At 42.6% G+C, this 12,641-nt stretch overlaps 2 protein-coding genes across 2 annotated transcripts in view; both read right to left on the bottom strand.

The window, feature by feature from the left end:
• The window catches only part of LOC141381800 (uncharacterized), an 887,475-nt gene that overhangs the window by 508,840 nt on the left and 365,994 nt on the right, over positions 1–12,641 (bottom strand). The gene's annotated exons all lie outside the window — the stretch shown is intronic.
• Positions 1–12,641, bottom strand: part of LOC137491443 (uncharacterized) — a 180,319-nt gene that overhangs the window by 162,430 nt on the left and 5,248 nt on the right. The gene's annotated exons all lie outside the window — the stretch shown is intronic.

Here is a 12,641-nt window from a genome sequence, read left to right as displayed (position 1 = left end):
GGAACCAACACACCAGCTCTCCCGGAAACACCAGCCCAAACACAACAACAAACCCAAATAAACACCGAGGCTCCTATCAGAGGCCGAAGACCCATCCGCTCCACAGTCACAAGAACCCATCGCCGCACGCAATCTCCATCTCCAAACCGCAACTTACCGTCTCCCGCTTCATCCTACGCCTCTGCAAGATCTTCATCCATCACATCCAACAAAATGACTGTTTCTGAACTCCGCCAGTCACTCACAAACGCCGGAATTTCCATCCCCACCCGCTGCAATAAATCCGAACTTCTGAAACTGTACGAAGCCATCCCGTCACCAACTCCGCCTCCCCAAGACAGTAGACCAACTCGCTCCCGCCACACCCCCTATCCACAACCCTCCGCTACTCAGCACTCAAGAAACCCCCCTGGACCACCCAAGAAAGCAACCAAGAAAACTAATAAAAAGCAACCTCAAGCTACAGGACAGACAGCACCTTCTACCAACCAACACACAGTGAATCCACCGGACAATTATGCCACTCCAGGACTTCCCACCCCCCTCCTTTGGCCTCCAGCCCCACAATCTAGCGAAAACTCCAGTCCGACTCTTCAAGCAATTCCCCCGACTCTCAACCCTCCTTAGTTCTCTCTTTCTTCTAATCTCCCTCATTCTTCAACTCAACTTATTCCCAATATTTCTTCTAATCTCCCTCATTCTTCAACCCAACTTATTCCCACTCAATCCTTTCCTACAAGCTCCAACGCTCTCCCTCTGCCTGCTAATTTTTCATCTACTAATCCCCCTTTTTTTCCTCTACATCCCTCCAAGCACCCACTTCCATTACTAACCCTCCCCAACAAAATGCTTTCTGTACTAACACATCTTCCGCACGAGCCCCCTTCACCCTAGCCACAGCCACACCCCTTCCCATTCCGCATAACGCTCCAGTCCTGGAACCACCTCAGATCTCCAACACAGTCAGGAACCTCATCCTATCAGGTGCAGACATAGACCTCTCTACACTCCTTTCACCTATTGCACCTCCCTCGGCAGATCGACAGGTGGATTGCGGCGAATTCACCATTACACTTAAATCACCAGTCAGCTCTCAACCTCGCACACTCACAATAGCCGAATTCCACGTAGCTTTCTCACGTTATACAGACACCATCTGCTCTGTCTTTCCCCATAGGAGGCGCGAGCTGAACGACTATATGGCTATCATTTCGGAGCTCGCACTCTCCTATGGGGGAACGCATTTCTATACATATCACAAATTATTTTCAGCAAAATGCGCTATTCGCGTTGCTCAATGGAATCAGTGTTCTTATTGGGGGGGCTTTGGACACTGATCTCCATAACAGAGTTTTTCTAGGATGCCGCAATCTTTCCTGCGCGGTCTGCCGCTCAAACCTTCACCCAACCACTTCCTGTCCCTTCATAATCCCCTCCACTGAGAAAGAACTACAAACCCCAAGATCCACTAGTTACGTACCCCGCCCATCTACCTCTGCTATCCCTGCTCTTCTCCCCCCTCCCTCCTCTCAAAACCCTCCATCATCTCTAGCTTGCAATAACTTTAACGCAGCCAGATGTTTCCGCCACCCTTGCAAATACTTACACATTTGCAGTTACTGCGGTGGCGCTCATGCTCGAGTAGTCTGCCAAGTGTGGAAAGCAAATAAAAAATATAGATCCTATTTGTCGACTCCTGTCAATATTTCTAATCTTTACCATGAATTATGCATGCACCCTGATCCTAACTTTTCTGAATTTCTCATTTCAGGTCTGTCTAATGGATTCCACCCCGGTGTTTCGACTCTTCCTTCCTATAACCTCGCATGTCCTAACCTTCAATCTGCTAACGCTGAACCAGAAGTGGTGGAGCAATTAATAAAGAAAGAGATCGATAATAAATTTATGATCGGTCCCTTTCTTGCCCCCCCGTTTAGCACCTATCGAGTCAGCCCAATTGGAGTAGCGACCAGAAAATTTTCGGGCAAAAAACGGCTAATTATCGACCTGTCTTCTCCCCATAATTCCGCCTATTCAAGTGTCAACAGCATAATTTCACCTGACGAATTCTCTCTGAATTACCACGATATAGACCAAGCCATTTCTTTAATTAAACTCGTCGGACGCGACGCCTGGCTCGCGAAAGTAGACATCACGTCAGCTTTCAAAATTATGCCATTGCATCCCGAGTTCTGGCATCTCTTTGGCATTAATTGGAAATCCCAATTCTACTTTGCAGTCCGTTTAACCTTCGGCTGCAGAAGTAGCCCCAAAATCTTCGACATGCTTTCAGAAGCATTATGCTGGATCCTCGCTAACAATTACGGCATTCCGCACGTAGTCCACCTACTAGATGATTTCCTCATAATTTCCCCTCCAAATTCCCCACCTGCTAAACACCTAGAGATTACCAAAGCAGTGTTTGCCAAACTCGGCATCCCTCTAGCTGAAGAAAAAACCGCCGGCCCCAGCACCTTCATAGAATTCTTAGGCATCAATTTGGACTCTAACAAATTTCAAGCATCTTTACCCAAAGAGAAAGTCGATCGCATCATTTCTCTATCTTCCATATTTTTGGAGAAACAAGAATGTTCTAAACGCGAACTGCTGTCAATATTAGGACATTTAAATTTCGCCATGCGCATCATACCTCAAGGACGCCCGTTCGTCACTCACCTCCTTCAACTCGCAGCATCAGTTCAGAGTCTAGAAGAAAATATATCCTTATCCGATCCATGCCGAAACGAACTCAGCCTCTGGATTTCCTTCCTTAAGTGCTGGAACGGCTGTTCTTTCTTTTATAGTGATTTAATTTCATCCCCCGTAGACATCCATCTTTATACAGACGCTGCACCCTCCATAGGATTTGGCGGTTACTACCAAGGCCGCTGGTTCGCATCCGATTGGCCCCCCCAAATGTTAGAGGTTCCATCACACCAATATTCATCTGCATTATTCGAACTATACCCCATAGTCGTCGCGACCCTATTATGGGGAGATGAATGGTCTGCTTCCAGCATTCTCATTCACTGTGACAATGAAGCCGTCGTTCACTGCATTAATAGAGGGCGCTCTCACTCCCCCGCTCTAATGCCGCTTCTCCGTCGCCTTATTTGGACTTCAGCCAAAAAACAGTTTATTATAACTGCTGTACATGTTCCTGGTTTTCATAATCAAATTGCTGACTCTCTCTCTCGTCTTCATTTTCAGAAATTCAGAGAATTAGCGCCGGAGGCGGAGCAGCACCCGACGCCCATCCCTCCTTATTCAGAGATGATATTCCAATAAATCATCCCATGCACGATCTGCACCAAGCATCCATATCTCTCATTATGCAAGCGGTGGCTCCAAGAACCTTACAAGCTTATCTCACTGCATGGAAAACATTCAAACATTTCCATTCACTATACAACACTACATTCCCCAATTTCTCCCTACTTACAATCACATCATTTATCACTTACCTTCATTCTCACAAACATATCCAGGCAAACTCGATTAAGAGCTATTTAAGTGGCATTCAGTTTTTTCACAAACTCATGTACGGCTCCAGTTCTGAATCTATCACTAACTCACAAACTAGCCTTCTTATTAAAGGCATTCAGAAGACCCACCTCCCCCTCCCAGACACAAGGCTACCCATCACACACAACATACTAGCTAAATGCATTTCCACACTCAGGAAAGGCTATTTTTCATTTCATACAGATCATACCCTAGATGCAATGTTTATTCTTGCCTTTTTTGGATTTCTAAGATGTTCTGAATTTACAATTACATCTAAATTCGATCCCTCTATCCACCCTACTATAGCAGATCTGACCTTGATTGATGAGGAAACAATTGCTTTCCTCATTAAGCAAAGTAAAACAGATCAATCCAGAAAGGGACATTACATCTACATATTCAACATTCCCTCCCCCACAAGCCCATTCCAAACTCTTCTAGCTTACACACACTACAGGAAAACACTAAGTGCAAGTCCCCTAGACCCCCTTTTCATAGACGACACACACCACCCAGTGACACGCTTTTGGTTCCAAAAACACCTTAAATATGTCCTAACCAACTCAGGCTTCCCATCAGAATCATACTCCAGTCACTCATTCAGAATTGGAGCCGCCACTACAGCAGCACACAAAGGGTTATCACAACAACACATACAAACACTAGGAAGGTGGTCTTCTGACGCCTTCAAAACCTACATCCGACTCAGCCACAGTCATCTCAGGGAAGCCCAGAGGACCCTCACCAGCCGTTGCAGTTATCCCAGCGGCCAAAGGCACGAGCCTAGTACAAGGAAAGAACACAACCCAGCTATACCAGCTTCCCGAGGGCAGAGGAACTACCAAGTCTCTCAAGGGCGCGGGCATGACCCAGCCATCTAATTTCTTTTCTTCCTTCCAGCTGATTTGCACTCAGCCTTCTCCCCCTTTTCACTCACCCAACTACAGTAAGAGTTCTTTCCCTGCCCAGGCCCCCCCGTCACCCCCGCCCCCCCTGGCCGCTGCCACAGAAGTTTTCACTGCCCACCAACTTTTCTAACTTCTGTAGGACCCCGCCCCCCCCATGGCTCTGGCCCCCGCAGGGGCGTTACCCCGAGCTTCGATTCCCGCAGGAATCATCTCACGGCCCGGCCTTAGCTTTTTATATTATATGTCATTTCAATGACATATAGTATAGCACTATTTATTTTCTCTTTGTTTGATTTTATTTGTATAAATTCACATCTATATGCACCCACGCATATAAATATGAATTTATATATAGTGCTGTCACCCTCACGCTCTGTTCCCGCAGGAACACCCCCAGAGCACCTATACCGCCCGTCACCCTCCAGAAAGAGTCTTCACCTTCCCCTCATCTTTCCAGACTCCTACTGGAGCCAGCCAAATAGCTCACCCAGCCCCGAGCTGTGACACTAGCCATGTCACCGACCCTCCCCGGCCCTAGCTTTTATTCATTTATTTCTGTTTATTTCTCACATTTATCTTTTATTTTTTTTTTATTTATTTATATATACATGTATATATATATGCACCCACGCATATAAATATATATTTATATATAGTGCTGTCACCCTCACGCTCTAACTCCCGCGGAGTTAATCCCGAGCACCGGACCCCCGCAGGGGTCATCGCCCAACTGCCATTTCACCCTCCAGCTGGGGCTTCACCGACCATTCCTTTTCCCGACTCCAGCTGGAGATGGCACATACAGCTCTCTCTCCCGCAGGAGAGCCAAGAGCTTCGACTCTCTCAAGAGTCAGTAAAAAACGCCCCCCCCCAAGGCCCTAGATTACCCCATTATATATTTATATATCTATATGTTTCATATAAATATATAATTATATATAGTGCTGCCACCTCCCAGCTCTATCTCCGCAAGGAGTGTTCCTCGAGCAAATTACTCCTTCGGAGTCCCCGCCCCTCCCCTGCCCCCCTTCACCTCCCTCTCCAGCCGGAGTCCTTCACTCCCCTTCCCTTGTAATGACTCCAGCAGGATTCCCGCCCACCCCATGGCTCTGACCCCCGCAGGGGTCTCCCCGAGTCTCTACTCCAGCAAGAGTATTCACAGCCCAAGCCAACTCTGCTCGGGTTCCCGCAGGAACCTGTTTCACCCTTTGCTCCAAGGAGCCCTCTTTACATTTCCTTTCAAATAACTATATCCAGCAGCCGGATATAGCATTTCAAGCCTTTTGGGGAGTTTCTTCGAATACACGGCTGCTGTCCCGAGCTTCATGCATTTGGGGAGCTCTCGAGAACCACCTGATCTCGTACTCCCCTTACATGCTCTATGGACCTGGCGGGAGCCCTGGGCTCAACTATCTCCGAGCTCAGGGTTCTCTCCCGGGACAGCATGCCAAACCTGCTTACAGTCGTCAAGCAATATCTAAGTGTGAACTCTTGAAGTTAAGTTTTTAAACTAATTTCGAGAGGAGCACGTGATATAATTGACCGCAGCTGGCCGCCTATCTACACTCATTAGTTAGCCAATCAGATCTATTCCAAATTACTATAAATAGCCTAGCTAGATATTACTCCCTTACCTCCGTTTTCCGAAGAAACCCCCCATCCACCCCCTATCTCCTCCTTTCCTCCCTTTAAAAAAGGGGAGCTCTCGAGAACCACCTGATCTCGTACTCCCCTTACATGCTCTATGGACCTGGCGGGAGCCCTGGGCTCAACTATCTCCGAGCTCAGGGTTCTCTCCCGGGACAGCATGCCAAACCTGCTTACAGTCGTCAAGCAATATCTAAGTGTGAACTCTTGAAACTTCTTTTAAAACAGGTACTATAATTTCTCTAAAACTCTTATAAAACTCATTGGTTAAACCATCTATGCCTGGACTCCTCTCTGTAGTTACAGTTTTTCTCATTTGCTAAGATACACTCAGTGAAACTGTGATTCACTTGATCTTCATCATCCATTCTTAGCACAGGAGAAGTCTTCTCTTTCAAATGCCGTAAAACTTTTTCATTTGTTTCACACATTTTTCACACCCTTTGTCAAAACAGTCACCACAGATCTCCTCGAAAGATCCCAAACTCCACTGGATTCACTGTGTTGAACAAACGGAAAACATCTATTAACAGCTGATAGAAAGTACTTGCATAATTATGAATTTCCAATGCACCTGTGTGAAACTTGTTTGCACAACTCTTCAATAAGCAATCAATCCTCATCCTTCAACAAAAGATGCCACCTCTGTATTGCTATTTGCAAGCATGGATCAAAGAGGCCACAGGCATGGAAGGAGAGTAAGAGGCCATGGCAGAGGGGCCTGAGGAAGAGGAGTTTGTATACATGGTGGAGAATCTGCAGCAGCAAGAGGACAAAATCGAGCTCAAGTTCCAAATTACAGTTTTTCTTGTTTGCTTTGACCTGGTTAAAGAAACTAGGTTCCATTTCATTTTCATTTTCACTATCCCAGCAGAGCAAAAGACCGGTCTTTCTCATTGGGTTAACACATTTTCCCCACCATTTTTCAAAACAGCTAACACGGATGTCATTGAAGCAGTCCAAACTCCATTGTTTTAGCTATGGTAACCAAACAGAAACCATCTATTCCTAACTATTAGAAACTACCAACATCAATATGAATTCAGTGAAGCACCGGTTTAACACTACTTCACACAAATCTTCAAAAAGCAATCAGTCTGTAAACCTTATAAAACGGTGGAAGGTCTGTGTTGTTCTGTGACAGCATGGATGGAGGCGGTCAATAGTGGCTATGTCTTATACTCCCAATAGATTTGACCGTATATTGGTTTACATGTGTTTTCTCTAATATTTACAGCATTTTATTACTTTTGTCTGTTTTTACAGTATTTCAGTTTTCAGCCACAGTTTGAAAATTGTCATGAATTCAATATAAATGTAATCAAAGCATTTCTTATTCTGGATTAAATTCTTTGCAAAAAGGCAAATTTGACAGCCCAAATAAAAAGACAACAAATGGCATTGGCAATAGGCTACAATGACAAGCAATGGTGGTGCACTGAGTTCTGTATTTTGTTGTAAATTGTGTAATGATTAATTGAAAGAGCTCATATACTTGTTTGCAAGTTGTGTTGTTTGAAGGTAAAACTAGCTTTTGTTGCATATTTTAAATGTTTTGACACGATATGTGCCTTTTGCAAGCAAAATGTGTCATTTTGACCGTGAGTGCCGCTGTTTAGGCCTGTGTGTTAACTGTTTTGAAAATGTGGAGTTTCAGTTGACAACTACATCCAAGCAATCGAGAAAAACTGTAAATTCGGGCAACAATTATTGACTGTGGCATCTATTGTCAGGCTTTTTAGGAATGAGAACAGGAAATGCACTGTGTTACTGTAATGTATACCACTGTTTTTTTTTTTTCCAGCTTTACTGCATTGTCCTGTTAGCAGAACAAACTGTCTACAGTAATGCAGATATTTTATCCATCCCATTTATGTGACTAATGCTTTTTGCTTTTACTTTATAGAATCCACACATTACCACACACTGGTGGCAGAGGAAAGATATTTAGTATTGAACAGGAGTCTGCCCTTGTAGATATGGTAGTGGCAAACAATACAATCAGACTGTGTGAAATCCAGGCAGCAGTAATTGCAGATCAGGGAGTATTTAGAAATATAAACAGTGTTAGTTTGACAACTATAGAACGAGTCCTTAAACGGAACCAGGTGAGAATGAAGCAGCTGTACAGAGTTCCATTTCAAAGAAACTGACATTGTAAAGGAGGCACGATTCCAATATGTGCAGGTAAATTTTTTTTATTGTAATGCCGACTGGAATAAATTGCTTCATGAATTTTGCTCCTTCCTTATATATATATATATATATATATATATATATATATATATATATATATATATATATATATATATATATATATATATATAATTTTTTTTTTTAAGTATCCATTTGAGTTTGTAAAGTAATATTGCATCCTGATTGCTGTATTTTGTTATCCATTTTGTAATGATTGATTGAAGAATAAATTAATTTGACCAAGTTGTGGTGTTTGATGGAAATATTTGCTTATGTAGCATGTTTTTAATGTTTTGTGAGTGTTAGAGCATTTTGCTAACAAAATTAGTCATTTTGGCCATTGAGCTTCAGTTTTATCCTGTGTGTTAACTGTTTTGAAAATGTGATGTCAGAGTGGGCAAATATGTTTAAACAATCGAGAAAAACTGTAATATGTATTTATATGTGTTTGTGTGTGCGTGTTCCCATGTATATTTATAACAACATCAGTATTACACAAATTTTACGAGGAGATAGTGAATTATGTGGACATTATGTAAAAATTCAATCGCACTAAATATTTTTGTTATTTTCAGAAAAGTAAAACTACACATAATTTCCTGCAAGGGTTGGGTTTAGAGTTTGGATTTGGGGTTAGAGCAATCGATAGTATAGAGTATAAAAACAATTGTAGCCTATGTAATGTCCCCACAATTCACAAAAATGTGTGTGTGTGTGAGAGAGAAAGATAGAGAGAACTGTGAGTGTGTGAGTGTATGAATCAAGTGTGCCGCAAGCCTGCGTTTGAGTGAAGGTCTCGGCCGTTAGATCGCCCCCTGGGGGCTGGCTGCAGTACAAGTCATAAAGCCCACCTCCTCCGTGTTAATGAAGGAGACTTGAGCCTAATTAAAAAAATTAATTACACTTGCATTAAAATGTCCCGAAAGATGGTTCTGGTCGATTAAGGCACTGGTTATTGTGCTGAAATAGGTGCAGATCTTCATTTTTGTAAAAAGTTTGTTTTTAGCAGTAATTTAATGCTGGGCGTGTCATCGTGATTGACAGCTGTGATTGACAGTTTCTCAAAGCAGCGCGTCTGAGCTTCGGCAGGAGACTGAAGTGTTATTATTCGATTTCTGTGTTATTTTACCATGACAAAATGAGTTCAGCAGTAAACTATAGTTTCTGACATACATGATCCTGGTGAAACACTGTTTATTCGCTAAGGTCAGGGCTTTTTTCGGGCTTTATTAGTTTGCTGATACACACCTAGCCACCCAGATAGCAAAATACACTTGGGCCAGTTCCGGCTAGATTCTCGCCTGCCGGAGACTTACCCCTCAGACTGACTACCTCTGCTGGACATACTCCGGATGCCTGGACTCACTGCCCGATTCCAGCCCGAGTCAATCGAACCAGATGCAGCGGCCGAGCGAGCTAGCGCTGCCGCATGCGAGCCGGAATCACCCAGCGACGCCGCGAGTAGGTTATGCGCTGCGGCCCGGAGCTGGCGCGATTGAATCTTCATTATATAAAACCCTCACATTTGTTAACGTTATTACATCCATTTGTGTTGATATGACAGCAAACACATGCTATATGTAAACGCAAAGTGTAGCACTGAGTTTAACCTTTGAATAAAAATGCAAACAGCATACATCGCAAGTATTCAAATAAAGGACAAAATAAATAACAATAAACCTGAATTGATTGCACAAGTATTAAATAATAATAAAATTGAATACATTTTGTAGTGCACAAGAATTAAGAAATATAAAAATCACAATAAAACTGCACAATAAAATAAACTAATTTAAGTATGGGGAAAATACAGGTGATCGTTAGCATTAATTTTATGTGTCTAAAATAATAATCTCCACGTTGATCTCCTGTAAGGTTATTTGAACTTGCTTTGCAGGACGTCTCTGCATTTTAAGTTTCGGCATGTTATTAAGTAATCTACTGAATTTGCTGTTATAAAACATTATTGAAACCGAATCTTATATAACCTAATAGAGCTGTAAATGTCAGATATTATTTATTTACATCATTTACTGTTGGCGTTTTATTTGAAAACTCAAACTAAACATTAAAATGAAAGTAAATTCCTCGTTGCCAGATATAATGAAGGCATCGAATAAACCAAATGAAAATGTAGACAAAAAAATTAAATAAATAAACAATTCAAGCGAAAATCAATAAACAATATACTAGCAATGTTGCAGCAGATGGACATTGTATTAATACTGCACAGTTTTTTTGCACAAATTGCAGGGTTGGAATGTGTTAATATCCTGTTGATATTTAGTAATATTCTGTATATATCTTCTAAACGCACAATTGTTCCCGCCTGGTAAATCGGTGTGTAGGCTATATTTTGGGTTCTGTTGATGGCTAATTAAAAATAAAAAACCTTTTTTAAAATGTACGTGTTGTTTATATGTTATTGTTCATATTTTACAAGTGTTATTTCCACCCCTATGAAGATAACAAATACCAACAACCCTGTTATAAGAGAATATATTATTTGTGCTCATGTTCAAGCTAGTGTATAAAAGATCGTTTATTTCTGCAGTCCAGCATGTATTGCTTTTATTAAAGTTTAACAGCTTACATCACAGCGTTTTTAAACCGCATATTATTCTGTGTTTTTAAATGTAAGTGCTTCTATTTACATCAGCTAGCCTTTGTTATAGTGCAGTTACCGGCAGTCAAATGACTGTTATAGTGCAGTTACCGGCAGTCAAATGAGCAGTTCGGGGGGCGTGGTTGATTTTACATAAAGCGTTTGGTTGGAAGCTCGATTCCGCTCATTTTCGCGGCTCCTCCTCTGGCTCCATCATGCTGTGTTCACACCAGACACGGAACGCGCGGATAAATCGCACGTAAATAGCCGCGTGAACATTTGAGGTTACTCGCTTCATTCACGTGTCAAATTTACTTCAGAACAGACACAGATTCGTGTGAAGGGCAGGGCTTCTGTCTGCCCCGTGACTCTAGCTTCATAGCTAAAGGGCTAACATGGATTTTATGAAGAAAATAACAGTGTTTATGTGCTTAATGAAGGATGATAAACAGCATCAATACGTTTAGTGCTGTGTCTGAGTCCACTACATCCTTTCAGAGGTGCATCCAGCTCTTTAAGCTCATAAACTCCTCCAGAAACTGAACCTGGCTGATGGAGGTTTTCAGCGGTGCTTCTGACTGAGCCCAGCCCAGTTTGATGAACTTCTTGTCGGTGTCTGCTGGGGGATTTCCCCTGGGACACCGACAACAGGTGATACGTTACAATCACGCCCCCACAAGAGCAAGCTCCTGATTGGTTAACGCGGCGCGAATGCCTGCTGAAGTTCAGATTTTCGAACTCGAGTGATTCACGTCAAACGCGCAAAACACTCAATTCGTGCCACGCCATTCGCGCCATGCAATTCTCATCATTCGCGCTGTGACATTCACGCGTATCGTGCCGCAGGATGTGTATTCTCGCGTATGCATTGACTTAACATGTAAATCACTCGCGTTTGACGCGTGTTCCGCATCTGGTGTGAACGCAGCATCAGACAGTCCTTCTGTGCATGTCCAGGCTCCAATTTCAGCAGTCTTTTGCGACAGTTTGTGCCCGTCAAACAGGCGTTTTGCCCTCAAGGCGTTCAATGGGAAAAGGGGCTGTCGCGTCGTCCATATTTTTTACAGTCATTGAATCATGGCCTCCCAATCATCCCCTTCCACCAAATTGGCTCTATCACTGTCTCTCCACTCCACCAATAGCTGGTGTGTGGTGAGCTCACTGGCGCCGTTGTCCTGTGGCTGCTGTCGCATCATCCAAGTGGATGCTGCACACTGGTGGTGGTGTGGAGAGACCCCCCCTCATGATTGTGAAGCGCTTTGGGTGTGTGGCCATACACAATAAATGCGCTATATAAATACACATTACATTACATTACATATTTAGTAACTAATTCTTTAAGTTGTATATTTAGATTATTCATGTAATTCAGTTTATTTTCCTTGATCCCCACATTATGTTTACCTCGCATAACAGCTTTAGCTGCGTCCTATAGGATACTAGGTGACCCCTCTCCATTATCATTGTTTTAAATATTCTAATAGTTCTTTTTTAACATATTCTACACATGTTAAATCATCCAAATGATAAGGGTTAAATCGCCAAAATGTCTTTTTGGCTTTATTGTCCAGGTACACTGTTAAATAAGCTCCTGCTTGGTCTGAGATGTCCTTTGTTCCTATTTTACAGTCTTTTATTTTATGTTGATCAGACCTAAAGTAAAAAGATAAATTCTAGAATGATACATGTGGGCGGTAGAAAAGAAAGTACATTATTTTTTAAGAGGGTAAATGTCTCTCCAAACATCTATTAAGCCTAATTCTTTCATCAGATATTTT

The sequence above is a fragment of the Danio rerio genome, chromosome 4 (genome assembly GCF_052040795.2).
Source record: "Danio rerio strain M-AB ecotype USA chromosome 4, GRCz13ab, whole genome shotgun sequence".
Classification (NCBI taxonomy): domain Eukaryota; kingdom Metazoa; phylum Chordata; class Actinopteri; order Cypriniformes; family Danionidae; genus Danio; species Danio rerio.
The sequence above is the reverse complement of the archived record's forward strand: the minus strand, read 5'-3'. Positions and strand labels throughout refer to the sequence as shown.